The 27,657-nt window shown below is 38.0% G+C and overlaps 1 protein-coding gene across 3 annotated transcripts in view; it reads left to right on the forward strand.

Moving 5' to 3' along the window:
• Positions 1-27,657, forward strand: part of BMPR1A (bone morphogenetic protein receptor type 1A) — an 88,563-nt gene that overhangs the window by 19,728 nt on the left and 41,178 nt on the right. For 2 of the 3 annotated variants that reach the window (XR_012043691.1, XM_072869185.1), the window contains exon 2: positions 20,856-20,977. The exons of the other annotated variant lie outside the window; for it this stretch is intronic. The gene's annotated coding sequence lies outside the window, so the exon portion shown is untranslated. The remainder of the gene's footprint in view (positions 1-20,855; positions 20,978-27,657) is intronic. 3 annotated transcript variants of the gene reach the window in all.

The raw sequence follows: 27,657 nt of genomic DNA on the forward strand, positions 1-27,657 counted from the left end.
CGTTGAAATAGAGTGTAGGTGCTGCAGTCATGCTGTAAGTTAGCAATGAACAAATCTGAATTAAGTTGCTTCTGCCCGTGCATGCTTACCTTGCAAAATGTTTGCATAGATCTTCATAAAAACACTTCCCTTAATCTGCCATGGCAAGCAACAAAATTATTTTGGCACTAAAATAACATGGTATTTAAGCTAACAACCTTGCAAATGGAGGATATGCTGTAATGTTTCTAGAGTTGCTTTCGCTGTAAAACTCTCAGTTATTTGTTCACCTATCTGATAGGGCACAGAGATAATGGGTGATTCTGTGCCTTTCACTTCTTTTCTTATATTCCATGTCGCAATTGTGGTGACCAGGTTAAGTTATTTTGTTGTCCTGATCTGTCAGAAATCCAACCTATCAAAAAACAAACCCAAAACAAACAAAAAAACCCAACACCAAAACCAACACATCAGTTATTTGAGGAACCTCACCTTTGGTTACATGGGGTACTAGCTCTGGTCTGCAACTGGGGGGAGAATAGTAGGATCAAGACTAAATCTTTTGGTTTTGGCTCACTGTTCTGCTGAATTAGAACAGAAATCATAGCCAGCAGGCTGCAGGCTCGGTCTTCCAGGTCTGGGACCCCAGTACAAGAGAGAGACTGATGCAATGACGTGGCCTGCAGCAAGAGGGGCTGCCAAGCACCAGGTGTGTGGTCAGCCTGCAGAAGGCTGAGGAATGATCTGTTTGTTGTCTTCAGCTACCCGATGGGTGTGTTAGAGAAGGTGGAGCTAGAGTCTTCCCAGGAGTGCAGGTTGAAAGGATGATAAATTAGTGGTTACAAGTTACAGCAAGGTAATTTCTTACTGGGTTAAAAAAAAATAATTAGAATGGTGAGGTACTGGGGCATGTTGCTGAGTGAGGCTGCAGAACTGCCATTCTTGGACATATTCAGGATATTACTGGGCCAAGTCCTGAGCAACTTAACCTAACTTTAAATTTGCTTTGTGTTAGGCAGGAGGTTGGACTAAGCGACTTCTAGAGGTGTCTTCCAACCTCTGTGAGTTGCTGGTTCTGTCTGACAGCAACTTGGATGTGTGGGGTTGCCAGTTTGTGTGAAGTGGTCATTTTGTCTTCCTCTGGAGCTCTGACAGTTTATCTCTCATCTGATTTCTAACCCAGTCTAATAGGTTGTTTGGTCCTTTTTAATTGGCATCATTTTACCCAACTGAGTTAGTGAATGGAGGACAGGAGCAAAAATTGCTTGACCATGTTCAACCCCAGCCACGTTAGTTTATCTGGCTGCAGTGGTTAAATTTGATTTGTATTGTGTATCAGGGCATTAAAATGAAAACTGGAACTTCAGTGTATAGTTTGCAAGTGTACTGCCATCTTCCTTTTGTTTCACAGTTGAGGAAAGGACTCAGCTAACAGATGTGGCACTGAGTGATGGCCCTTTTCTTAGAGTCAGATTGGTGGGCTTTTCTAGTACAGCTTTCTTTAGAAGGAGACTTCACAGTATTTTTTTTTTCCAATTAACTTCTAAAATTAGTTACTTGTAACTAAGGTTTGTTCATTTCAGATAGCCTGAGTTCTAGCTTTCTAAAGGTCTAGGTTGGGGCATGAAGAACTATGTAGACTATTTTTTCTGTTTATCCCGCATTTGTGGTATTCTTCTATTCCCTGATTTAAGTCTGTCTTTATACAGAGAACTGAGGCAGGAGAGCTGCCAAATGGTTTAGTGCTACAGGCTATCTGAAAATCTCAATCTGAATATTTTGTCAGTGGGAGCTATTGGGTGGATGCCTAGCATTTTTTTTTATTACTATTATTATTTTTAGTCTGACCACTTAGTTGTGTGAATAAATTTGGGCTCCTATTTTATTTTAAATCTTAGTATTTGTATTAGCAAAAGTAACTGTACATAGTCTTGTGCTACAGCAGTTACTACTTACATTTTTTAAAATTATGGGTGTTTGTGACCTGGGAAAGATAATGTTAATGCAATGGATGTTAAATGTTGTTTGTTTCTAAGAGCATATTTGAAACAATGGAAAGACTTTTAAAAATGTTGAAGTTCTGAAGTGTTTCTTCTGTCAGTGTTAGATTTGGCAGTGGTTCACAAACATGAGAAACAATTTGCCAGGAAAGGAGTAACTCTTAACATACTTCTTGTGAGTCCCATGATTTTTCTGCAAATGTTAAAATCCTATTGTAGGACTTAGAAGGGGGGAGTTTACTTCAAAGTGAACTAGAAGTAGTTTTCTTCCTTCCTTTTCTGAGGTAGGATATGAAGTGGCTATAGGTTGAACTGTTGGCCTGTAAGCAATTATTTTCACATAGATATAATCAAAAACTGACAGCAAATTTTTTTGAGCATAAGTTTATGCACGTCGAGTTTTCAAACTCAAGAAAGGATAAGGGTATCATTTCTGTAATATGTAATAAACTCTGACAGGTTTTGAACTGGTGTTCTGACTATCTGCAAGTCTTGCACAAGTAAATCATTACATTCTTTTTCCAGTTGGATTTTTCTTGGCTATGTTATCAAATGTGAACGTTATCACTCGACTCCACAGAATGCTTTTTATTTAAAATTTTTAGATCAAATTGTTAAAAAAAACCATGTTGAATCTTGGTGGAGAACCAGAAACCTTAAGGCAGATTACTAAACTAGAGAAAATTCCCCAAATACTAAAGGCAAGAATCTTTTTCACCTGTTCTTTGTATATTTTCCAAATATCAACAGTGTACTGGCATTAAGTAAGATCTTTTAGCCTATCTTCTTGTTACTACTACTTTCAATTTTGACTATTTGAAAATGACAATTTCTATACTGCACATATATAAATGTATGAAGATAACTTCAAAAGACCAGTGTTAGCTTGTAAGTCATGTTTACTTGTAAGATGGTGCGTGTGAGTTAAGCCTGAAAACAGAATATTTGTAGAATCATAGAGTAGTTTGGGTTGGAAGGGACCTCTACAGGTCATCTAGTCTAACACCCCCCTCCCCCCCCCCCGCAATGAGCAGGGACATCTTCAACTAGATCAGGTTGCTCAGAGCCCCATCCAGCCTGACCTTGGATGTTTCCAGGGATGGGGCATCTACCACCTCTCTGGGCAACCTGTGCCAGTGTTTCACCACCCTTGTCGTAAAAAATGTCTTCCTTATAACTAGTCTAAATCTACCCTCTTTTAGTTTAAAAGCATTACCCCTTGTCCTATCGCAACAGGCCCTGCTAAGAAGTCAGTCCCCATGTTCCTTTATTTGTTTACATTGTGCGTTGATAGCAACTGTTACTTCTTTTCTATAGCCTGTTTTTTTTTTTTCCTCCCCAAACATCATTAGAAGGTGGAAATATAAACATTTAGTATCTTTCTTGGCTTTTATTTAAAACTCTGCATTTGATGTTTTCCTTTTTGATACTGTTTTAATTAAAATTTATTGCAACATCAACAAGAAATAGAATGGATCTGTGAACTGGAAAGCTTTCTCAAATATGGCTGCAGTTTTATCAAAGAAAACTCAATGTCAGGCAAATACAACTATGTGTTTTCATTAGGTGGAGTGTTTTTTTTGTTTTGTTGTGTTTTCTTCTTGCATGAACTCGGGCTTTAAAATACAGTCCATTTCCTTGGAATTTCGGGCTTTCTTCCTTTTGATTTTCTTTTTTTTGTGTGTGTGTGTGTCTATCATTTAAATTTGAATGATCAATTTAAATATCATTACTGTCAGAAAGTAGAGGTGCTCTTGCAGAGGATTAGCTAATGAAAGAAGTGAAAATTGTTCCTCCCCTGATATAGTCTTTGTAAGCTGTATTTGAAAATTTTCTCATATGAAAAGTGGCTTTTTGGATTACTTTTTAGTAGCACATAAACTGAACAGCATCAGATGAAGCCTTTTTAAGGAGGACAAAATAAAGATAAGACCAGATTATAGGCAACTTCTGATTATAATTGTTGTGCGGTGTTTCTTAGTACTGCAGTAGCAGAAATCATTATTTTGATAGTTCCTAGATTCTCCATAAACTATTTTAGTTTCACTGTTGCTGACAGTGGCTTGGAAAGCTCTTTATCTGCTTTTCAGTGGTAGCTGCAGATCCTGGTGGTGCTGTATAACTGGTGTTTCACACAATCATTTGTCCTAAAAGCATAACGTCAGAACAGTCTGAAGTATTAAATGGGCTTTTCTGTTTGTTCAGTGTCATATCCTCTCATGCTTTTAAACAAAAGAAGCCCTTGTAGCTCATCAAAATACATCCAACTTTAAAGTTAGAGTTTAAGCTGTGAAAACTTCTAACATTCACGACCACATGAAAGAAAGAGCAGTTGACTGAAGAGTGTAAGAATTGTAAAAGTCTAAAATTACTATTTTTTTAAAATGTAGAAAATATTTTTAAAAACAATCCAGGTGCTGAAAGACCTGTAGAAAAATAATGTACTATTACTGTACAATGGAAAAGTTGTTTGTCATTACTTCATGTGCAGTAGACAATTTGCTTTTTTGGATGCTGCTCTATAGAGTCAGTGCACCTGAAGCAGCATGGCAGGGCTGAGGAGCTTTGGGGTGAGTACTTCCCTTGCTGTACGGCTAGGTTGAATTCTGGAGTATTTTAACTTCTGTCTGGAGAGGAGCAGTAGCTAAAACAAAGCTGTTCTCTCTCCACATCTTTTCCTTACCTCTTTCGTCATCCTAAACAGTCTCCCTCCTCTTCATCCCATTCAAAGTATAAATATTTTCAGTTATTCAATTATTTAAGACACCTTGCTATATACATTGCTGATAAACTTTGTTATGACCTTGGAAGCTGATGGAGTGTGAAATCTTGTTCTTCCTCCTCCTATTGATATACCTTTGAAAGTCTCATCTATCAACTCAAATGGAACGGTATCACTTCATCCTGCTATTGTTTTTCCTGTATTTGGCGTAACATATTCTGTATCTTTAAGAGCATCTTGATCATGCAGTTTTCAAATTATCAGGTGTCTGGGGTTTTTTTGTTGTTTTTTTTTCTGTTTTTTTTCCCTGCGGAGGCAGGTAATAGGGGTCTGAAGCTGCTTTTCAGTTTGTCAATTCTAGGATCAAGTTACAAGTAGTGTGATAAGAATTACGTATCTGAACTGCTGCTGGTTTTCAGTATCTAAGAATGTTCCTCTTGAGATAACTTCTAGATATTTTGCTACTTTTAACAGGGAGGAGCTATGAGCAGGTCTCAGCTTATTTAACAAAAGAAAACACACCCCCCACTACCAGCCAAGAATACCCCTCTTCCCCCAAACCAATTTGCTGGACTGTACATAGAACTGATACTGTCATTGTACAAATTGCAACACATTAGGTTCTGTTGACAATGAGATAAACCTTATCCCTGAGTGAGCATGTAGACAAGGAAAGCCCACAAGCTCTTTATTCATCAGAAGAATTCTTGAATGCTTGAATCTTTAAGCCTTTTGAGCTGTATCTTGAAGAATATATATTGGAGAGTTGCCCCCTCTCCCTCCGAAGTTGGCTCAGGAAACACAAAATAACCTGAGGCCATTTTATGCCTTTGCAAGCCTTGGCAAGAGTTAGCAATCCTGTTCAAGGACCCTATTAGGAGTTTTTGTTTTGGGTCATGCATATCTGTGTCCCATGTCATCATTGTTTCCTCTTTTATGTTCCCCACTCCCTTGTCCAGTTTTAGGAAAGGCCAAGACCCACGTAGTCTGATCTACATGGGGTTTTGGCGGTTTGACAGTCTAAAACTCATTTAATCAGGTCACTGAATTATCATATAACATTCTGGTTTATTAGAGACAGACATCCTGTATTTTAAAGAACTTGAGAATTTCTGGGTCTTGCCTGACTTCCAGACATACATGCACAAGCAAAATATGTTACAGCATCTTGAGCTCACTCTTTCCTGGGTTTCCTGTAACTTCAAACTTTTTTTTTGTTCTTACCCCAGATATTCCTTTTCTTTCTAAATAAGGATGAGTTAGGTTATGGAGATGCTTATATTACAGTAACGGCAGGCATCCGCTCTAGTGACTGCCAGAATATGATTGCATGCTTCTTTGATCAAGATTTAGTTGCATGGCTTAGATCTTTCAAGTTTTGTTTTCTTTTTAAATATAAAGAGCTGTAAGCTTGTTATTGAGTTGTTTTGTGGTTCTGTTTAAATATATTCAAATATTTGTTCTATTTTGGTTTTGGGAATATACTAATGTGAGAAGGAATGTGCAAGAGTACTGCTTCTATTCAGCAGAACTTCTATTCAGACATAGTCATTTATTTCTCCTCACTTTAGTAACTTTTATTGTTTTATCTTGTGACTTTTCTAGAGCCAGCAGAACCAAGTCAGACTTTCTAATCTTCCTCGTGTGCTTGAAAGCTGTTTCCTGGCTTGGTCATGTATACTTCAATAAATCACTTGAAGTAAATGCAGGGACGTACCTGGGGTACATAGTTTCTTTTGCAGAATCTTCCACTGTTAATGCAATCCCAAGAAATTAACCTGGTTTTGACCCTGGGTTAAGTTGGTAGGAAAGTTGACTACTTCTGTGGGGTGATGTGAAAGATAGTCCTATAAACGGAGCCTGCTGCTGCATGGCTATGTAATTCTGTGTCAGTTTTAGTTGTTTTCAAAGCTGCTTATAAAAAGGTGGAAGTTTGTTTCATCCTTCCTAACGTTCTGTGGTTTATAAGGAAGGGGCTACATAAATAACATTTCTTTATGTTTTTTTACATTTTAAAAACATTGAAATATTGAACTTGTTCCTTCTTGTCTTTGTAAGACATTTAATCTTATAAATTTTAAATCCATAATCTGTACATTTTCCCCGCGATTGTTTGTTCAAACAATTGCATTTCAGATTTGAACAAGCAAAAGTGGTCATGATAGTGTGTATATACCTCTTCCTTTTATAATCTTGTTTAATTATATGGTATACATATGGGAGTTGTAATTGATGTACCTTGCTGTAAAAAGAAAAGAGGCAAAATGTGAATAACCAATCCTTTATAAAACACTTCAGGAAAAACTAACCTTTTTCTGTTGCTTACTTCCAATTTGCTCTTGAACAGCCTTTCACCTTTCTTCACCTGAATAAGGAAGCTGCTACCCTGAAATGGGATTCTTTTCTATTTTCAATTAATACTCTTGGAAACTACCCAGTGTTGAAATCTATCGGCACTTGCAAGTGTCCTGTGTTCTTGTCAAATGGAATGGTGAAGTTCCGGTAAGTCATTAGTGAGCTGAAAGTTGTTTCTGCAAGGAGTAAGGAAATTCAATGGCTTTCTGGTTCGGTGGGAAATGATGTTGTGCTGAAAAGGCTTACCTGAAGACTGACGCTTCAGTTGCATTGTTATTATCTATTTAAAGTATGACGTATTCCAAGGAATGCTCCTGTTGGTGAGGTTTGTAAGTCATATGCAAGTTTGTCACTTGAGCGTACACTTAGATGAGGCTGAATTTCTCTAGAGCCCAAGAGGTATTCGTCTGCAGTTGGGCCCTTTTCTCACTGAATCTTTGAGTAGTGCTATGTATAGTCTGTATTCTGTGTAACAGAAGATTAAAACACAGAAACATATGAGATAAGATAATCTGACAACTTTATATGGAAATCTTTGTTGCCTTCCCTTAAATTTCACAGTATTGATTGCTATTTTATAAATAGTTCTGTAAGTTGCTTAGGAGGAGGAGTCAGCTGCTCTATAGACTGGGATAGTAGGTAAAAATGTTTAGCTGCAGTTTTGCCTGTATAATTTTATAAAATAGATGTCATGCATCTGAAGTGTTACATCAGCTGAGGTTCATATAGAGCTTTAGCATAGCCTATAAAGAAGCTACCAATGTTAAACATTTTGCTGGTTCTTTTATTTCTCTATTAACTACTTGCTTGACAGTTTAATAGAATCCAGATGATTCTCAGTGTAGAAGGACAGAGGTTACCTGTATATTTGAACTCCTTCTTGCATTTTTCCTTGGTTAAAATAAGAATTTTATTCACTTATTCAGGTAGGAAATGAAATACCTAAGTTAAGGGAACATGCAAAGATGCTCTCTTTTCCTTTCTCTTGAATATCCCAGGAAATAATAATGGTGCAGCAATTACTTAGGGTAATTAATAATTTAAAGTGTATCTGTAAAATTTATTTTAGCTTTTAACAAAAAGATACACATTACAGGGTGTAATAATATATACATCTGAAATAGCTCTACTTCCATCTTTTTTCAAAGATTTTTTTAAGTTTAAATATTGTTAATTAGCAACAAATGGGACAGTACTGGAAAGATAAAAGATCTTCCTGTGATGGTCTATGCTCTGTGCAATAGAACTTTGTCTCCACTAAATTCAAAGTGGTCCTGTACATGGCGAGCTCTGCTTGGTTAGTCTGAGCAGAGGTGTGTGTGTTGTTTTCAGGTTTGAGGAATTTTACTGGAGATTGTTCTCTGTTCTTGGGCTTCAGGGCAAAAGGAAACCCACATAAATGCCTACCCCAGTGTGCCGTAAACGCACTTAACTGTAATATATCCAGTATGCCTTTAGCAGTCTTCTCGCAATGGAGAATCCACTGCAGTCATGGGTGAATCAGTCTATAATTGATAACTCTTTAAAGTGTATTTCCTCTTTGAATTTAGATGAGATTCAAATGTCAGCTGCTGGCTCTTGTGCCTTCACTAAATAGAAAAAGCTGCTAGCATCAGAGGGTTTTGGTTTTTCTTTTTTCCCTTTTTTTTGTTAGAAGTCCCATGAAAGCAACAATGTCAACTATCTTAAGTTTCTTGCAGCAGGGCAAGCTTTCTGGAACTAAAATAAACATGAAATTTTCAAAAATGTCATTGAACAATGTAACTGTCACAAATGTACATATTTCTCCGATGGTGTCTCTCAATGTTGGTGGAAAAGCTTTTATATTATTCTTTATGCCACTCTGGAACACAGACAGTGAAGTCTAACATACTTTCTCTACCTCCCAAGAATAAAATAATTTCTCATTTGGAGTGTATTTTGCTATAAAGCATGTATTAAAACATGTGGTCATGTTTCAAGAGTCTTCTCCCACCCCAAGTATGCTTAATTGGCTAAAAAACATTTTATGCCTGTTTTCTCCCTCTTGCCCCTTCTTCCATGAGCCTTGTGCTCATCTCTGTAAAGTGACATGTCTTTAGGAAGCGCTGCAGAGAATGATCACTTGTACTCATCAGGTCTATCTTGCAACACCCTGCTCATCCACAACTTGTAGGATGATGCTTTAACTTCTATATTAGTATATTAAAATGTGTCTGAAGGAAAGCGTCTGTCAGTTAAGTTTGTTAGCATACGTCAGCATTGTCAGAGTGGTTAAAGGTGTGTGCAGAATGCCAAGTGTGTCGGAGTTCTCAGCAGGCTTAAGCAGATAGGTGCTTTTTAGCTTTAGTAGCACACCTCTGTTACCTGTAGAGCTTTCTTGACAAAAACCTCTCCCTGACTGAAGAAGCTATGGATTTAATTTAGCCATTCTTTTTAAATTCCTTTTTTTCAGGATACAGCCCATCTTTTACAGTATTTGTTCATAGAAGGTAGGTTTGCTGTATAAAATGAACCTGTTCCCGGGCAGTTAACCAGGAGAGATCTGTATTGTTCTCTAAGTGGTCTGTCACCAGTATTTACCACAATATTTTTTCATTGTGGGTTTTCTAAAAAACAAAACAAAACAAAAAAAAAACCACAAAAAAACCCAAACCCACAAAACAAAGAATAACAACAAAAAAGGCTTAGTTTTCTTTCAGATCCCTGATGAGGGCACCAGTAGTCCTGTGCATTTGGAGATGAGAATTTGAGATGAGATGAACTGGAATACTGGAATTTTTTACCGTTACTTCTGAATATATAAATTGGTAGGAAATGCAAGAGGCCAGATTAGATATTTAGATAGCTATACAGGATGTCCAAGAACTTGGTGTCAAGTTTTCATGCCCTGTGTTTGTCTGTGCCCTTCAGGTCTATTCTGTATGTAGTATTTTTTTCACAAATCTGTCATTAGAAATCTTAGGTTAAGCTGAAAGGGTCCATGATTTGGTGGCCAAAGAACTACAGGGCAGTATAACATTCCAGTGTTCTGAATGTATAATTGTTGGACTTAATAGCTGAAATGGCTGAGGATTTTTGAGCAGCTTAATCTCTACACTGAATTACCCATGTGTATTACTTCCTACATGTTGCAGCATTGCCTTACTCTAACCTGTTCACCTCAGCAGGAGCAGAAGTTGAGGCCGAGGTGGCCTGAGTGTAGACTTGCAAATTGAGTTCTGTATCATCATGCAAGTAGCAAGGATGGAAATTCTTTTTTTTGGTCATATTGCCTAAGATCCTAATGAGTAAAAGGATACTTTAGCAGTATCCAGTTTGTTTTATTACTTGGGATTTTTCTTCTAATTCCCCTAATTAATTTTTTTTCTGAAATAACAGTTTGAAGAAATTTCAGGGACCAAGTATGCAGGAATAAGTCCCTTGTGCAAACTTCTTAATAAAAGACTTCCGATTCTGTAATTATAGCTTTCTTTTGAGTTGTTATATCTGTTTTTTTTTAATGGGTAACCTCTTTTGCAAAAAAAGACGACTTGCATTTTCAGGGGATGGGACTAATTAATAGTTGTCTGAATAACAAATCAGTCTTATTGTATCAGGAAGAGTACTACCCTCTGTTTTTAAACAGGTGAAGGAAAGTTCAGTCCACTTGATATCAGATAAAATCAAACGCTACCAAGGTAATTTCATATGGTTTTCTGGATTATAAAGCACTCTTTCACTTTTCCTTATATATATATATATATATATATATATATATATATATATATATATATATATATAGGGGGTTTCTGTACCATTGAATTACAAAAAACGGTAAAGCTTTTAGTTCTGTATCTTCTCTGCCAAAGACTTAGTTGTTTCTGTAACATTAGTTACTTGTGGAAAGCCAGAACATCCCTTTAGATAACCATGTGGAACATTGTGCATTAGAAGAATATCAGATTATTACTTTCTGAAGTTTTATCCAAAAGGATCTAACATATAGACCATGGAAATACCTAAATTTTAGATACTACACTTGGACCAAATGGATTCTGAAGTTGTCTAGAATAAATTGAAATACTTTTATATGCCTTTCTTTTTGTTTTGTTATACAGTATTGTATAGTTAGTGACTTTAAAGAGAGCAGGAGACTAGATGTATTGTCTTTTATCTTTAGCTAAAAGCTGTTGTCTGCAAAAAGCTCCTGTGCTTGGTTGTCTCCTCCAAAGACTTTTTTGGGGAGTTTGGTTATTCTCCAAATGTTCTATCGCTATTTCACAGAAATGAGGTTGTATTCTGGGCAATATGGATGGGCCTACTGGGAACCAAACTTTATGTATTTATATTTATATATCCTTATATATATATAAGGATATCCTTATATATATAGATGATTGTCAACAGCTGAAATCTCCAAAGGATGCGCAAATCTTTTGCAGCCATTCTAAGCTGCCCCATCTGCTTCCTATTTGAGCATCCTTATTGTAGTCAGTTTTCCCAAAGCAGTATTGATAAGTTATAACTAGTCTGAAGGAAAACACTTTGCAATACATTTTAATAAAATTCTAGTGTTGATTAAAGTATGACTAATCAGTTATAGAAAATGAAGTATTCATTGTGGTTTCTTTATCACTAGGGATTACATCAATAGGAGCCTAAATTTATGGTTTAGTTTATAAATACGAATGTTCTCTATGTTCTTGATGTGATGCACGCTGCATGCATTTCATCTCAATGTACTTCCCTTGCTTTTGTAGTCACTGTCAGTTTTAAGAGTTAATGATAGTTGACTGATTCTTCATTTTACTTTACAATGGTGGAAACAAATGCAAATTTTAAGGTTTATATGTTTTAGCAGAATTTAAACAGATTTTATTGAGCGAGTCAAGAATTCTGTGCTATTGTGCCTCTAATGGCAATAGGATTTTGGTTTCAGTACAGGCCATTTAATAGGATATGTGCATTTGTATAGCTTCAGGGGAAATAAATAAATGTTCGACTCTGTGCCAGCCACTAACTTCTGGCCCTTAAGGTTTCCATATTCTTTTTAAATAGTTCTCATGACTGACAACTAAAATGCATGATGACTGACCTTCAAATGTTTTCTGTCTGTCAGATCCAATAGGGGAAAGCATTCATACTTCGAGTGTTCTGTTGTGAAAGACCAAATTATGACAGAGACATAGGTGTTTATTTTGCTTTTGGGGAGGAACACTTTTGAGCTAATAAAGAAGTATTTTTATAATTTTTAGAAGGATGTTAATTGTAAGGACTTATAGTACTTCAAGTCTGTTTAAACTGCCAAAAATGTCTAGATATGTTTGTATTTTCATATCTGAATGAAAAAGTAATTTTTTTGAGCTCCAGCACGTTGCATTCATTCCCCCAGGAGTGTTATTTTACTCTCTTGAATGTTAGAGTAGAGTCCACATCATTTTGTGTAGGAAAACTTACGTACCTGATAAGTCTGCTCATGGTGAAGGAGTTTGACCATTTGCGGGGGGGTGGGGTGGTGGTAGGGGGTATCTGAGATGTCTCCCGATTTCCTTAAAGGTGCTGTCACGCTTCCATGTGTTCAGAGCTGTTGAGATGATGGCTCTGACTTAGTCGTTTGCTGAAGGCAGTGATCTCCTTGGAAAGGTTTTCTCATTCCCAGCTATGTGTTCCTGTCACCTGTGTTCCTTGGCAGAAGTTACCAACCCCACAAGCTGCGTTAATATGATTCTGCATGGCTCTGTGTATTGGGTTTGCGTGGCAAGGTTTTGGTAGCAGGGGGGCTACAGGGGTGGCTTCTGTGAGAAGCTGATAGAACCTTCCCCCATGTCCAGTAGAGCCAGTGCCAGCCGGCTCCAAGGTGGACCCGCCGCTGGCCAAGCCCAAGCCCATCAGTGAGAGTGGTAGCACCTCTGTGATAACATGTTTAAGAAGGGGAAAAAGTTGCTGTGCAACAGCAGTTGCAGCCAGAGAGAAGAGTGAGAATATGTGAGAGAAACAACTCTGCAGACACCAAGGTCAGTGAAGAAGGAGAGGGAGGAGGTGCTCCAGGCACCAGAGCAGAGATTCCCCTGCAGCCCGTGGTGAAGACCATGGTGAGGCAGGCTGTCCCCCTGCAGCCCATGGAGGTTAATGGTGGAGCAGGTATCCACCTGCAGCCCGTGGAGGACCCCACGCTGGAGCAGGTGGATGCCTGAAGGAGTTTGTGACCCTGTGGGAAGCCCACGCTGGAGCAGGCTCCTGGCAGGACCTGTGGAGAGAGAGGAGCCCATGCTGGAGCAGGTTTGCTGGCAGGACTTGTGACCCTGTGGGGAACCCACGCTGGAGCAGTCTGCTCCTGAAGGACTGCACCCCGTGGAAGGGACTCATGCTGGAGCAGTTCATGGAGGACTGTGTCCCATGGGAGGGACCCCACGCTGTAGCAGGGGAAGAGTGTGAGGAGTCCTCTCCCTGAGGAGGAAGGAGCAGCAGAGACAACGTGTGGTGAACTGACTGCAACCATTCCCCATTCCCCTGTGCCGCTCCGGAGGGAGGAGGTAGAGAATTCAGGAGTGAAGTTGAGCCTGGGAAGAAGGGAGGGGTGGGGGGAAGGTGTTTTAAGATCTAGTTTTTATTTCTCATTATCCTACTCCGATTTGATTGGTAATAAATTAAACTAATTTCCCCAGGTTGAGTCTGTTTTGCCTGTGATGGTAATTGATGAGTGATCTCTCCCTGTCCTTAATCTCAACCCACGAGCTTTTTGTTATGTTTTCTCTCCCCTGCCCTGCTGAGGAGGGGAGTCATAGAGCGGCTTTGGGCACCTGGCATCCAGCCAGGGTCAACCCACCATACTATGGTTCAATTTAAAAATTAAAGAAACCAAACATTAATCCTACACACGTATGCCGAGGTATAAATGAATGTCGTAGAACATCAGTGCAGTTTTGGGATCTTGTTTACTCTATAGTATTTTTGATAGTGCTCAAGAACATGGGATTTTAAAGTTGTGGCAAAACTCTCTTTTTTAAAAATTAAAGGGTTCCTGAAAATGTTTCTTACTGTTCGAATTACTCTGTAGAAAGACAAATTGAAGAAATACTTGACCTTTTGGAGGAATCTTAGGGGGAGGGAGAAGAGGATCACCTATCAAAATGTGGTCTAATATCTCCTGCGGCACAGGTAGAAGCTAGATTTCATTGGCTCTTTTGTCAGAGAGAAATTGAAGTCTGGGCAGCATTCCCAGGACCAGTATTATGATAAGAATGCACGCCTCTGGGTCTGTGTGCCAAGTGATCAGATTTTATTGTTGCTTCCATCCACGCAAGGCAACCTATTAGCCAGGTGGCAAGTAGGGCCCAGCAAGGGTCTGAAGCATGCTGGGAAAGTTGACTGAAATTTGCCTGATGGCTGAACAGCATGGAGCCTAGGTATTTTTTGATAAATTTTTGAAACTCGGGAAGGCTTGTGAAGTCCGTGGTATTACAACTAGCCTTATGTTTTCAGGGATGTCAAATGCAGCAGAAGACTGTTAATCTTGGGGCCAGTCTGTCTTCAGTATCCTGAGAGGAAGTTCAGGTTGTGGATGGGAGGAGCTTTGGGTTGGGTACCTCCAAAGGTGAGGTAAAACAGTTGAGTGTTAGATATCTCTTGAAAAGCAAAAGTACTTGTTAGAGAACTGTTTTGGATACTTGGAGAGCTGTGGGATATGATGAAAGAAGGAGTTGCACAGCAAAGGCTTTAGCCCAGTTGTTTCTTGACAAAGCTTGGCAAGTCAGATTCTGACTTGACCTCTCCATGCTGAATGAACTGTCTGGCTTTGCGTCACCAGTGCTGCAGGCTGATGGGGTTGCCTTTGAGGGTGGCCTACTATATAACCGCTTTTGTTTTAACAGCGAGCTGTTATCAGATTCCTTTTAGCCCCAAAGTAGGGAGAGTCAGCTGATTTTTCAGCTTCTACTGGCTCATTGGACTAAGAACATTTAAGATGACTGAGAGGAATACCGTGGCTTCACTGGGAGCGCAGAGCCTGCTGTCACAGCACAGCAGGCTGTGGAGTCCTTCAGATGACTCCAGTTGATGTAGCTAGGTATGCCAAAATAAAATATTCAAGATGTCCTCTAAGAAACCAGGAGGCTTAAACTCTTTCTACTATAGGAAATTACATCTGCCAGGACAAAGTAAAAGCCTGGTGGAATTTTCTGGCCCTACTGCCGAGGCAGACTTTCATTATGGATCTAAGGAGGTTTATGTCTGGATTCTCATGGCCCCAATAATAAATTCCTTGTGTCACTAGATACTGTGAAGAGTATGGTGCATGGTGATTTATGCAGATTCATGTCATTCTGGAAAATGCATCCTATCTGTCTCAGTAAGGAAATGCATCCTATTCTGTCTCAGTAAGAAGAAAGTTGAATGCCTCTGACAGAGAAGAAATTTTTCCTAAAAAGAGGGAGACCTGACTTAAAGAAAACCAGCTGTATTTTTTTTAATTGTACAGATTTGTACTATATTTTCTGTCAGACTGGAAATTAAAAGGTCAGTCGAGATTTTGCATTAGTGGCAGCAGCACTCATTATTCTACCTGCCTACACAAACAACCAGGCAGGTTAGATTAGTACTTAAATTGACCAGTTGATGCTTAAGTCTGTATTATTTATATGTGATATCTTGTTTTCATCAAACTATTCCAAGGTAGTATTTGAGAGTCTTGACCAGATATATAGAAAGGCCAAACCACTGTAATAGAGATGTGAAGAATAGTATGACATGAAGTGCTGGTGTATTGTATTATTCCTTGCATTTTTAATCCCTTGCAGGAAAAACTTGGTGATGGTTTATTAAAACTCAAGGGAATGCAGGCATAAAATTAACTTTTAAAATTAGCTACCATGTAGGTATATTTTTACCACAGTGATTTTGAACGATCTTGAACTACCTTACCTCAAGGATTGGATAAATGTGCTTGAATTGTATTTCAGGCTCTTATTTCCCATCTTGCTACCTGGAAAACTTGGTGACCAAAGGCTGTAAAGTGATACGCTTGCTCAGCCAGTGCATTTTATTTCATATAATGGTCACATTGAATTTGGAAGGGCTGTTTGTTCAACAAGGCGTTCTTGCTCATATACCTTCACTGTTCCACAGGCAAAACCACCAAGCCCCAAATGCGCTACAGGCAATATGATGTTTGCTCTTTCCAGCATGCTGTGGAGTTTTTCTCACATGTAAATTTGTTGAAAAGGTTTTCCTTAAGAAATTCATATCCTTGGACATGAGCTTTGAAGTAGGATTTGGAAATTTGGTATGGCTGCTTTCCCTTTAAAATTACACTCCAATTTCACAGCTATAGTAGACTTCTAAAAGCAGTATACTCGCTATTTTTCAAACTCTTTCTAGCTTACAGCAACTCTGGCTAAATTTTCTAGTGGCAGTCATGTCATGAGACTGTTAACTGAAGCATCTTCTAGGCTGCTGTGTGGGCCTGCAGTGTATTTTTTGTGTGCATAGATTTCTAAACAAAAAGCCTTTTGTTTAGGACTATAGTTTACCTGAAAATGAATAATTCTGCTTCTGAAACCTCTCCCATCTATGGTTAACAGAGCCATCAGCTGGCCATGAACTCTCTGACACTGCATACAGAGACATGTTGCTAGCACAACCTGCTTTTCTCCTTCTCCCCTTTGCTCCCACCCCAAATCAGATGCTGAAGGTTATTGCCTCTGATTTTTTTTTTTCTGATTTAACTGTATGTCTGTTATCATCCTAGCTCATGTCTGTGACATGATCTGAATTTACAGGAACTTTAAAACAAGTTCTGTTTCATAAATTGGGGTAAAGGTATAATTATCTGAACAGTTAACCCTGCAGAAGTGAAGTGCTGGTGGCTGGAGGAAGTAAAAGAGCAGGAAAGAAGTAACTGGAAGCTGGAGTGAATGGAGAAGTATTTAATCCATAGTCTGTACCAATGAGTCCTTGTATGATCGTGTACTTAATTGCAATTGAATTACTTTAACTGTTGTGTTACTTTAATTAAAGTTACTTTCCAAACTTATGTTCCTTAAATACATATAATTTTGCATTTAAAATGTACACCTGAGTTAGAGATGTCTAATAGCACAAAGATTTGCCATTTGCACCCTTCGGTTTCTAAAAACTGTGGTAAGTCAATTTTCATCTAAATGTAAAGCCCTTCTGGGCATCCTGTCTTCCTGCAATTGCACATTTCCTATGTGCCAACCTTTCCTGTCTGTTTCTGGGCTAGAAGCTGCAGTGCTTATTCAGCTAATAGATTTGTCAGGATACTGGATGTTTATAGCTACATCAGGAATGCCCTTCACCTACCTCTGGTGTCTTATTCTGCTGTAAAATTTCTAATTCACACTGAGGGACTGAAAGTTACTTTTTGTTGTTGTTGTTCTAAAAATGAAGGCCAATTTCCAAATTTTGGTGTAGTTCCCCAGCTGTAACAAGTAACAGGGTGCTTTCAGGAGGAAGAGATAATTTAAGATAAATAAAGTAATTGAGCTGAAAACTGGTGAGGCAGTTGGGGCAAAGGGGGAGTGAACTGGAGGAACAGAGTGCAGGGAGTCAAGTGCCAGGATAGTTTTTTCGCTTCAAAGAAGGAGACAGGTGAGGGAATGAGTTGGATGTGGCCCTGGAACTGGAGGAACTGGAGCTACTGAGAAGGGAAGCAGGATCTAGAGATAAGTGGGAAGATGAGAAAAAGGAATCCACAGCCTGAGTACAGTTTCCTCCTCGAAGTGAGTCAGTCTGACTTGAGCTTTGCCACTGCAAGTCCCCCCGTCTGTCCTGCTCATGGCTCTTGGTTCCTGCCCTCTGCCCTACGCTAGCAGGGTAGCCCTTTCCCCCCCACACAGAGGATGAGGCTTATGTCAGCTCAGCTTAGATATTCTGACTGTTGCTTGGGGCCTGCTGATGGCAGAAAATCCACAGTTCTCTGGGTTAGCTAGGTAATTAGTGTATTTATGTAATTCAGATTTTTTTTTCCCAGATTGGGTGCTGGTATTCGTGAGTTAATAGTGTATGAAGATTCTGAATTTAATCTTAACACTTACAAAAATTCTCAGATAAATCTAATTTAATATTTAACTAATGACAAGCACTGTGAGTCTCTGTACTTTTGAATTTGTTCGTGCTTCTTATAGTCAGTGTAGTAGACGAAGTTTTAATAAAGTGAAGGTGGAGTTGTGTGAATAATTTATTCAATAGTTTTGTTCTTGATAGCATTTCTCTGGAAGATGCCATCAAGAATGACACTAAACATTTTGAAAAACTAATCCATTAATAATTGAGCATTTTGGATAACTGTATAAAAATTTAAGTAAATTGATTTTTATAAAATTAAGTATGTTCTTGAGTAGCATCTCATGCTGATGAAGAAATGGAAGAAATAGTAACACAGTGAGGTCACTCGCATAAATTAATAATTATCATTAACTTCACTCCCATCTCTGATAGAGGTTTTGTAGTTCCTCTTTTAACAGAGGGAGAGATGAATTTGGAACTGACATCAAAATTCAGTAAGCCATGAAAGAGGCCGTGTCCACATTACCAAGCAGTGTGGTGTAATAGGATCAGATCTGTCAGGTGCTGAGAACCTGGCATCCATGCTATATAGGTTGTGAGAGTTTTAGTTCAAGCTGGTCCTCATCTGATTCTGTGGCTGAATTCCTGTTAGTGGTTGGAGCGTGTACAAATGCACACCTGAAGCTCATTCTCTGATCTAGTTTTATTCAAAAGAAATCTGGTTCATGTAGTTGGAGACTACTTTGCAATGTAAAGCAAAGCAAGGAAAATTGGGTTGTTTGGGAGATTGACTTTAAAAGAGCAGTCCTGATTTGAATTAAAACGCTAATGTAGAAAGAGTCATCCAGATCAGAAAGTTACTAAAATAATTTTGTTTGGTGAGAGAGCTTGGATATCTGATACATGGGAGTGGGTTCAGGAAATGCAATGAATGCTTACAGAAATTAACAGTTACCAAGAATTTCATCAATTCGGGAGTTTGGAAAAAATATCAAGAGGACATAATTTTAAAAACAAAAAAAAAGATAAGCATTGTTCAGAAATGTCTTTACCCTTGTAAAGCAGCCTCTTTAAATAATACAAAGTGGCCTTTGTATAAATCAGATACTAGATATAGGGAGATTGGAGGTGTTATAAAAACAGAAAGCACACCAACCTTCTTCTGTTTGTAGTTGTTTCTTTTGGAGTCCAACAGAAGATGAACTGAAGTTCCTTGATTGTAGAGAGAAAGAGATGGATCTATTTCACAGATTCTTTACAAGCTATACTTTAAAAAAGCGAAAACAATCTCCACAAACACTTTTGCATGGCAAGAATGTTTTTTCAGTTTTACCATGGAAGAAATAACAGTCAAGTGTCAGCCTGTCTGCTCAGTGGAGACAGTTGTCTTTAAGAACTGGTGTTATCTGATATTCAGGATGGTTTCAGGTTACCATTTTACACAAATTTATTATTTATTACCAAGACTATTAAACCTCAGTGTGTGAGGAACAGTGCTTATAAATTGACATGGAGACAGAATTATTCTGACCTTCTTGTAATGGTAAAGGTCTTTATGGTGTTCAGAAAGGAAAAGAGAAGGAAAGTGGATGCTGAAACTCCTCCTCTGCTGGAAATTACGCAGGCACATGGTTTGTCCATCCTCATTCCCAGTACTGTTGGTGTTGGCATTCAAAAATAAGGCATTAAATCTCTACCCTGTAAGATTGATTGTATTTTTTTAAACAGTATAGCTGGATTACCAGTGTTTGAGCCTTTGTGTTACTTTCAAGGTTATGTTTACAGTCATAAGACTGGGACTTCTAAATGATAAAATTATTGTATGATCTTTTTGAAAGCTTCAGATGATGGAAACATTCAAAAATTGTGACACTGTGATAAAATGGCAAGACTTGGCAATAGGTGGCATATGCTCAAGATGGAATCTAAGTAGTAAAGCTGATTAGCCCAACTTAGCTGTCCACAATGCATTTGAAAACCTTGGGACTTGACACAAGTCAGGCTTGCTCACAATTGTTAGAGTGCCAGGTAAGAGCCTGTGCCATGCTTTCCTCTAATGCTTGGATGTACGCCAGTTCAAAAACACAAACCCACCCTATTGCCAGTACTTTTTTCCAAATTCTTGGCTTGTTTTTTCTTCCCAGGAGTAATCATGCCTGTGTGCAGCTACAATAAACCTATTGATTATTTCTCAGTATAGTGCAGTTCCTTGTGTACTGGAACTAATGGGGTGACACCAGTGGATTTTTGTTGTAAAGCTGCACTCTGGTGTTTAATAAAGGTTGACTTGTGCATTGCTTGTTTGGTTTTTCCATTGGTGTCACCAACAATGTGTCCTTCCTCTAGTCTGCTGTCTGTTTAAAAAATAAATAAATAAAAAAAAATAAATAAATTGGAGAAACCTGGTATCTGGAGGCTTGCAAACCTGGCTGGTACAGACCAGGTGAATCCGAGTGTTACTGGGAGAGATCAGGAAGGCTTATTTTCATAAAAAAACTATCTACAGAGATTTTTAACACCCTTCCTCCCTGACATCACTGTTCATGAGTGAATAATCTAGTGATATAATATAAATAAAATTATTTTTAAATGCTTTTTAGTGTTAGTATTTTACAAATATACTGCAACCGTACAACTATTAGAAATATAGGATCTAAGAAGTTTTTTCTAGCTAGGAGCAGTTCACAATAGCAGATGGCTTCTGTAATTCCAGATACCAGTATCTGCAATGTGTAGTTCACATCATGTACTATAAACTGTCAATACAATTTCTTTGGATAGCTCTTAAGTCAAATTCTCCTCCTGTTTTACAGATTAATAGAAATATGCATTTCCATAATATCACCTTTGAACTAATGAAGTGGAAGTACAGATGAAAACAGTCTGGAGGAAGCTTGAAGTACAGTACAGTTCCATTCAGTTTCCTAATTCTGAGGTAAGGTTAATGCATGAAAAATTTTATTTCAGGTATTTCAGGGGTAAAAAGCATATGATAAACAACCACTATATCTTTCTTATACAAATTTTTGAGCCTTCTTTTCTTATGCTAGTGACGGTCTTTAATACCATACTGAAAGCTGTTTGATCTACTCTGTCCATGTTTCAGTTACGAAAAAAGGCAAACCAGCATCAACTGCAGAGACATCTGTTACAGAAAGATACACTGGAAAAAAGTTACCATATCAGACAAATTTTATTTGGTACAATCTGTCTGGTCATGGTTATTACTAATGCTTTAGTTGAAATAAAGGACTGGTAACACAATTAAGTGACGTGCCTGTTGAGCATCTTGTCTTCTGACACAGTGTTTGTTTGGTACAAAATGTTGTTATGCTGTTTTTTTATTATTACTGCTATTAATAAAACGTTATGTTTTTTTTCATACTACATTCCACTGCCTCTATATCTTAAAGGCATTCCTGTGATTGATTATGAGTGATGGGGGTGTTTGGTTCATAGTTTTGCTGCTTTTTTTTCCTTTACGTAACTAAGAGGCTAAGGAGAATAATCCTGAAATGTCAGATTTCTGACATATTTCAGAATTCTCTTCTGCAACATAAATGTTTAAAAAACAGATAGTGAGCACGGGCCCTCCTACATCTAGCTTCTCACTGTTCCAGTTTTGCTTAACTGGAGCTGAGGCAATGCCCACATACAGTGTTTTTTAAGTTGTGATGCTGTTGGCCCTTCTCACTTTTTCCCGTTTGGGAAGAAAGGGGGTCTCTATAACAGGTGGGACAGCTTCAGAGACTTACACTAGCAGGTTTCACCAGTCATCATCTGCTTGTTCTCAAAGGAAGTTTGTATCTCAGATTATGTTACCTTGCAGATTTTGGCCACTGTTACAAATAGATGTTGAACCACTTTTCAGGAAAACAGAAACTTTACTTAGAAGAGGACTTACAAAGAGGACTGTGCCTCTTTCACTTATGGAGATCAGCCAAGGAATCTTAACATACATTTGACATTCATACATTTGACTGACAGAGAGAAGCATGTATCCTCTTTTGGAGGTCAAATTTTAGAGAAACAGCTCCAAGGGAAAGATCAGCATTGAATTCAGGTAACCATATTTTATCTTTAGCTGACTTACTGCTCAAAACCTGTAACTTGCTGCACACCATAAGCAAATTCACAAAGCTATGAATTTGGAACTTGTATTGACAAGTGCAAAATTTGTAGTCAATCTACAGTACTTCAGGTGAGGAAGATTGTCATCTGATCTACATGCTGAACGCATGTCATGTTAGCTTCTTTCACCTTCCTATTTTACTCAGGTTATTTTAAGCCTGACAAGACAAGAAGACAGACAAGTACTATTTCTTCTCATTCAATCACATAGTCCTAAAAAGATGTTGGATAATTCAAAGGCCAGTTGTACTATGCATCTTGCAAACAAAGCAACAGCTAGCATAGATTTGACATACTTGTGTACTATTCAAAAGTAAAGGACTTGGAGTCGGTGCTGAAAATTACAGACTTTGCACTGACACAAAACCAAGAACTAACTTCTTCCCTTTTTCTCCCTGAGGAGGGGAGCAGATAATTTCTCTTCCAATGAGAGAGATAGTAGAACAATAAATAACAGTTCTCAAATTGTTTATCAATAGAGGACTCTGTAGATGAGGCACTGTCTTGAAAGATGACTCTTTTGTCTACCAGAAAAAACAGTTTCTATTCTCAGGCATATAATTACAGGCATATTTCAAAATTGAGATTGAGTGTTTGGGGAACATGTGCATACTAATAGTATGCATAATAGTGCATAATAGTGCATACTATGTACTTTAAGAGCTATTTATAGCATTAAATAGCTTCATTAACCTAGATGGTCTGCCGTGGACACTAGAACCACATCAGCCATTTAGAAGAGCAATCAATATGCTAAAGTGAAAGGATAATCTGAGTTTGGGTAAATCTCAGGGTTTTACAGGATTAGAGAATGGTGGAGGGTAGAGAATGGGTCATCATAAAACAGTTCTTTTGTCACTCTGCCCTCTGTTCTCAATGATCCCAAAGCATTTAAAGCTGATGCAGTATTTAGAGAAGTAGTGCTGTAAACTTTATTAATGAAAAATCTCACTCCTTTCATATAAGAGATTTGAGGAAAAGGTAATGCTTGGAGATGCCACGTATAGGTGAGCTCTCTGAATAGACCACCAGTAAATGCTAATTAGTATGTCTTTGAGATACTTAAGAGGGAAATACAGATGATGTCTTTCAGATGCTATCCTGAATTGAAATGAACTGAAAAATGGGTGGATGCCCTTCTGTTACACAGAGGGAAAGAAAGTCTTATTTTTGCTGAGACTTATTTTGCTGATGTGGCTGGGCAAAAGCTTTCCGGTGTCAAGTGGCAGGGCATAAGCATATACAGTTGGGTTGAAAACTCTGGATGCAGTATTATTTTAAAAAGGGAAAAACAAAACAAACCCAACACACCACCCCCAGCCCCCCCCCCCCCCAAACCACCTGCACAAGTTACCTTTTTTCCCCTTCTTGTGCACTGTCTTTTTAAATAGTAATAATATTAGCAACAATTGAGGGAGAGGGGTTGTTTTATGCTTTCCCTGTATGTAAATAGCTGATCTGGCAAAAAATAAAATGGCAACACCACTCCATCCCAAAATTTCCCTATTGTGACACAGCTTGTCCTGTTTTTAAATGAGGATTATGGGTTTATAAGTCAATGAGCACACAAATGGCAAGAAGAAGGGAGCTTGTCAGAACCAAATAAAAACAAGTCCTTTTGCTAATCATTTCTGTTCCTATGTATGTCCTACCTGCTGTTTTCATAACTTTATACTAGAATTTCAATAGCAAGGTGACAAAGACAAAAAATAAGGTTACTAAGGCCAAAAGAGGGAAAAACTACCAATACCAGATGTGGACAGAGTACATCGTTCCAGGTGTTGATCAGACATTTTTATGTACTTCCTGAGTGAGTGATAGGTGGAATTGTATTTCATAGCCTGACCTGCTTTCAAGTGTATGTTTTGAGCCCGCTTATGATTTTGACACCCACAAAACCCTATGAAAGTGAGTGCTTTAGTTTTGAATGTTTGTTATATACAAAAGGTGCATTTTGTTTGCATCTAAAACTGCTGCCTGATAATTTATTTCTTAGTTCCTAGGTGGTGTATGAAGAGAAACTGTGATTATATCTTTCTGGTTATCTCCTCCATGTTAAGGTTCAATGAAGAGTATCATACATCTCTGACAGTTCTCAAGAAGGTTTATTTTAATCTTTCTTTAATATGGCATCTCTCTGTAATATGGCCCTTCATTGTACTTTTGCTAGTTCTACACTCTTTTTTGAGACAGTGTAAAATTTTCTTACATCTTAGTAAGGTAAAGACTGTCTTTTAATTGCAACTGTGAATTTGTGCAAGTCTTTAGCGTTTCTAGTGTGATGTAACTGGAGAAACACAGCTTAGTATATTACACCTAATCAGTATGGCTATGTATGCTTAATTACCTTCTGCAGCTGGTCTCCTGTATCATGTTGTCTCTTTATTTAAGATAAAGATTTTGGTTGTGTGATTACTTTGTTTTCTTTGGGGTATTGAAAACTGGACTTGGATGACTTACCACCCCCACCCCCCATTAAAATATAAAATACTCCCTTATCTTGACGTGCCTGCAGCAAGGCATCAACTAGAAGGAGATTCAAGACCTCTAATGTACAACTGCTGAACCAATAACTTTAGCTGACAGTTTAGGAATAACTTCCTACTTTTCAGCTTCTGGTGTTGGTAGAGTTGTCATCTCTGTCTCCTCCCAAACCGGTGGTGGTAGAACCATCTCCTCTCCTGTGATGGAGCTTGTTCATTCAGTAGCCAGGAACACATGCCAAGAGTTTCAGAACGAAATCTGCCGGTGACAAGATGGTGTTCCTGCAATGGTTTTCTTATTCACCATCAAGACTGCATAAAATCTCCTCCATTCAGTTAGGAAGCAATTATTCTGTAAGGTTGGGTTAGCTGCCACTGAATTTCCTTGGCGGCAAACTATTTGCTAGGAGTTAATTCCATAACAAACAGGCTGAGCCACTTCAGGCTCAAACCACAAATGGGAAATGCAGGTCAGTGTGCTCAAAGCATTTTCCAGGAGTGGAGTAACCAGAAGCCCGTGTCGTCTTTTGAATCAGTTGATCAAAACAGGAAGTGCCAGTGATTCCACTCCAGAGCTGCTCTGTTCTGTGGCGTGCTGTCACACGGTTTGCTGGTCCTTTGACCAGTGTCCCCCTGACAGTGCTTTCCTTACTTCCATTTGGCCTGGCTTAGCCCAGGTTGTTCCAGTAGTGTGACCGTCTCGATCTCCAGAGGGTGTAAAACAAGAGCCTTCCCTATTGCTAGGCCAAGACTGTCAGGTTCAGGAAGGTTCAGTTAAGCTGTTCAAGAATCCCTTCATTTTACAGTTTTTATGTTGGCTCTGTCTGGCTTAGAAGCTCCTGTTGAAAGTGTAGTGGGTAACATCTCAAAGAAATCCGGGCAAGTTCCTATGTAGTAAAAGGAGGCTAAATTTTGTATCTTATTTTTGTATCTGAGGATGGGAATTTTATGGGGAGGATAGAGAACTAATTCAAGAACTTATGGTGAGAAAACTACACAGGGAGTGCATTCACAGTACAGTCTGAAGATGTTTGTATTGATAGGAATGTGTTTTACAATCAGATTATTGTAACATGGATATGTAATTACAAACATACCAGATTTTCTTTTTTGCTTATTTGTTGACTTAATGTTTAGATTAAGAATGGTAAGATGTGGTTATCTACTAAACATTAATACAGGGATTGTTTTTGTTTTCATTTCAAGAATTGCTTTTCTTCCTCCCCCCTCCTTTTTTTTTTTTTCTCTTGAAGCAAAACCAAGCAGATAAACATTTCGTTCTGATGGTACTATTTTGAAGCAGTCCTAAAAAGTCAGTTATGGACTAGGTTCCCCTGAGCTAGGTTTAAAAATCAAGAATGTCCTTCTCCAGGGGTTCCAAGGTTACGATGTTATGATAAGTTTCATGAAGTGTTATGTGGAATGTTTCTGAAGTGTTGTAGTTGATACAGAATTGCATGGAAATAAATGTAGGGGTCCAGTTAAAATGTCTTTTAAAATAATAAACAGCTACCTGTTAACTTACCAAAATCTAAGATTGATTTAGATAAGGGTCCTTGTATAATATCCCTAATCTTAATAAAAAACAATGTGATAGAAACTTGCTAGTTTTCTTATTTCTAATCCAGATATGTAATATACTTTTAAAAAGTTAAATGTGTATCTCAGCCAAGTTTAGGTAAAGAAGGCATACTCTTATTGTGTCCTTAAAATATGTATGTTTTGCATTTACAACACAGTACAGGAATTTCAGGATCTTGAGTAATAATTTGAGTCTTTTAAAACTTAAAAACTGTTCTGAAACTTTTCTTTGTTAAAATACCTATGGTAAAAATAATCTGAATAATTAGGAAGTAAATATTAATTAATTGGTTAGTCATATGACACTTAAATATTTTGCCTTTTTTGGAAAACAGGGAATTCTGCTAATACTATAGAATGGAAGATAACTTGTTGATGGTACAAGTTAATTTAGAAGGAAAAAAAATACTGATTTTTTTTTTTATGTGCTTTGTCATGAACTGACTTGATGTGATAATGGCAGTAGTTATTTCTAATAATGTAATCCAAATATTAAGATGGTGTGCTTTATATGTATAGGGAAGAACAGATGTAAAACACTGGTTCAGCTGCTGTGTCCAAGTGCACAAAGTTTTAAAGTGTATGCACAGTTTAAGGTCTTAGGCTGCTAGTACGTTTGCTAGTTATAGTTAGAAACAAGCAGAAGTTGCTTAGAAAATGAGTGAGAAAGCAGAATAACAATATTCTGATTTCACAACAGAATGGTTTGAAAAAGAAAAAAAAAAGACAGGTGAGGCAGCTGTATGCCAAAAAGTAGTAATACTTTAGTTGCATTTACTAATAACCTGAATAGCAAGCTAATGGGGAAAAAAGGCAAGATAATATAACTTGGGGAAAAGTAAAGGAAGTACACAGCTCTAGAATGACTGATGAAGCAAAGATGATGAAGGAAAAAGTTACTTGAGCTATTTAGTATGAATTTAGGGTAAGGAAAAGGTAACTATTTAGGTAGGATGAGCTGTGGTCAAGTATTTGCTTTAGTGAAGAAAAGGGGAACCTTGCTGCTATCTCCACCAGAACAAGCGTTTTGGTGTTCCCACAGCAGACAGTTCTTTATTTAGTTATAGTAAGGCAGATAGTTGTAAAATATTAAAACATGACAATAGATAAGAAACGGAGAGATAGACATTACTGTGAAGATTTAGAAACATGATGGTATATCTGTATCTGGAAAGCTGTGAGAGACTGTGTCATCTTAGTAAACAGAGACCTGCTAGAACCTGAGTGTTATCCATCGTTGTCGTGAACCTAGTTATTAGCACCTGCAATACATGCATAAAGGTAATGAAATGGATGTCCTATCTTCTGCAACTCTGTGAAGGCACAAATCAGAAAGACAACATATTTAGGACTAAGTACTTGGTTTACATAGTCCTCATGAGTTCTTGCCTCTCAGTGAAAACTTGTTTGGAATAGTGTT

This window comes from Ciconia boyciana, chromosome 8 (assembly GCF_034638445.1).
Source record: "Ciconia boyciana chromosome 8, ASM3463844v1, whole genome shotgun sequence".
NCBI lineage: Eukaryota > Metazoa > Chordata > Aves > Ciconiiformes > Ciconiidae > Ciconia > Ciconia boyciana.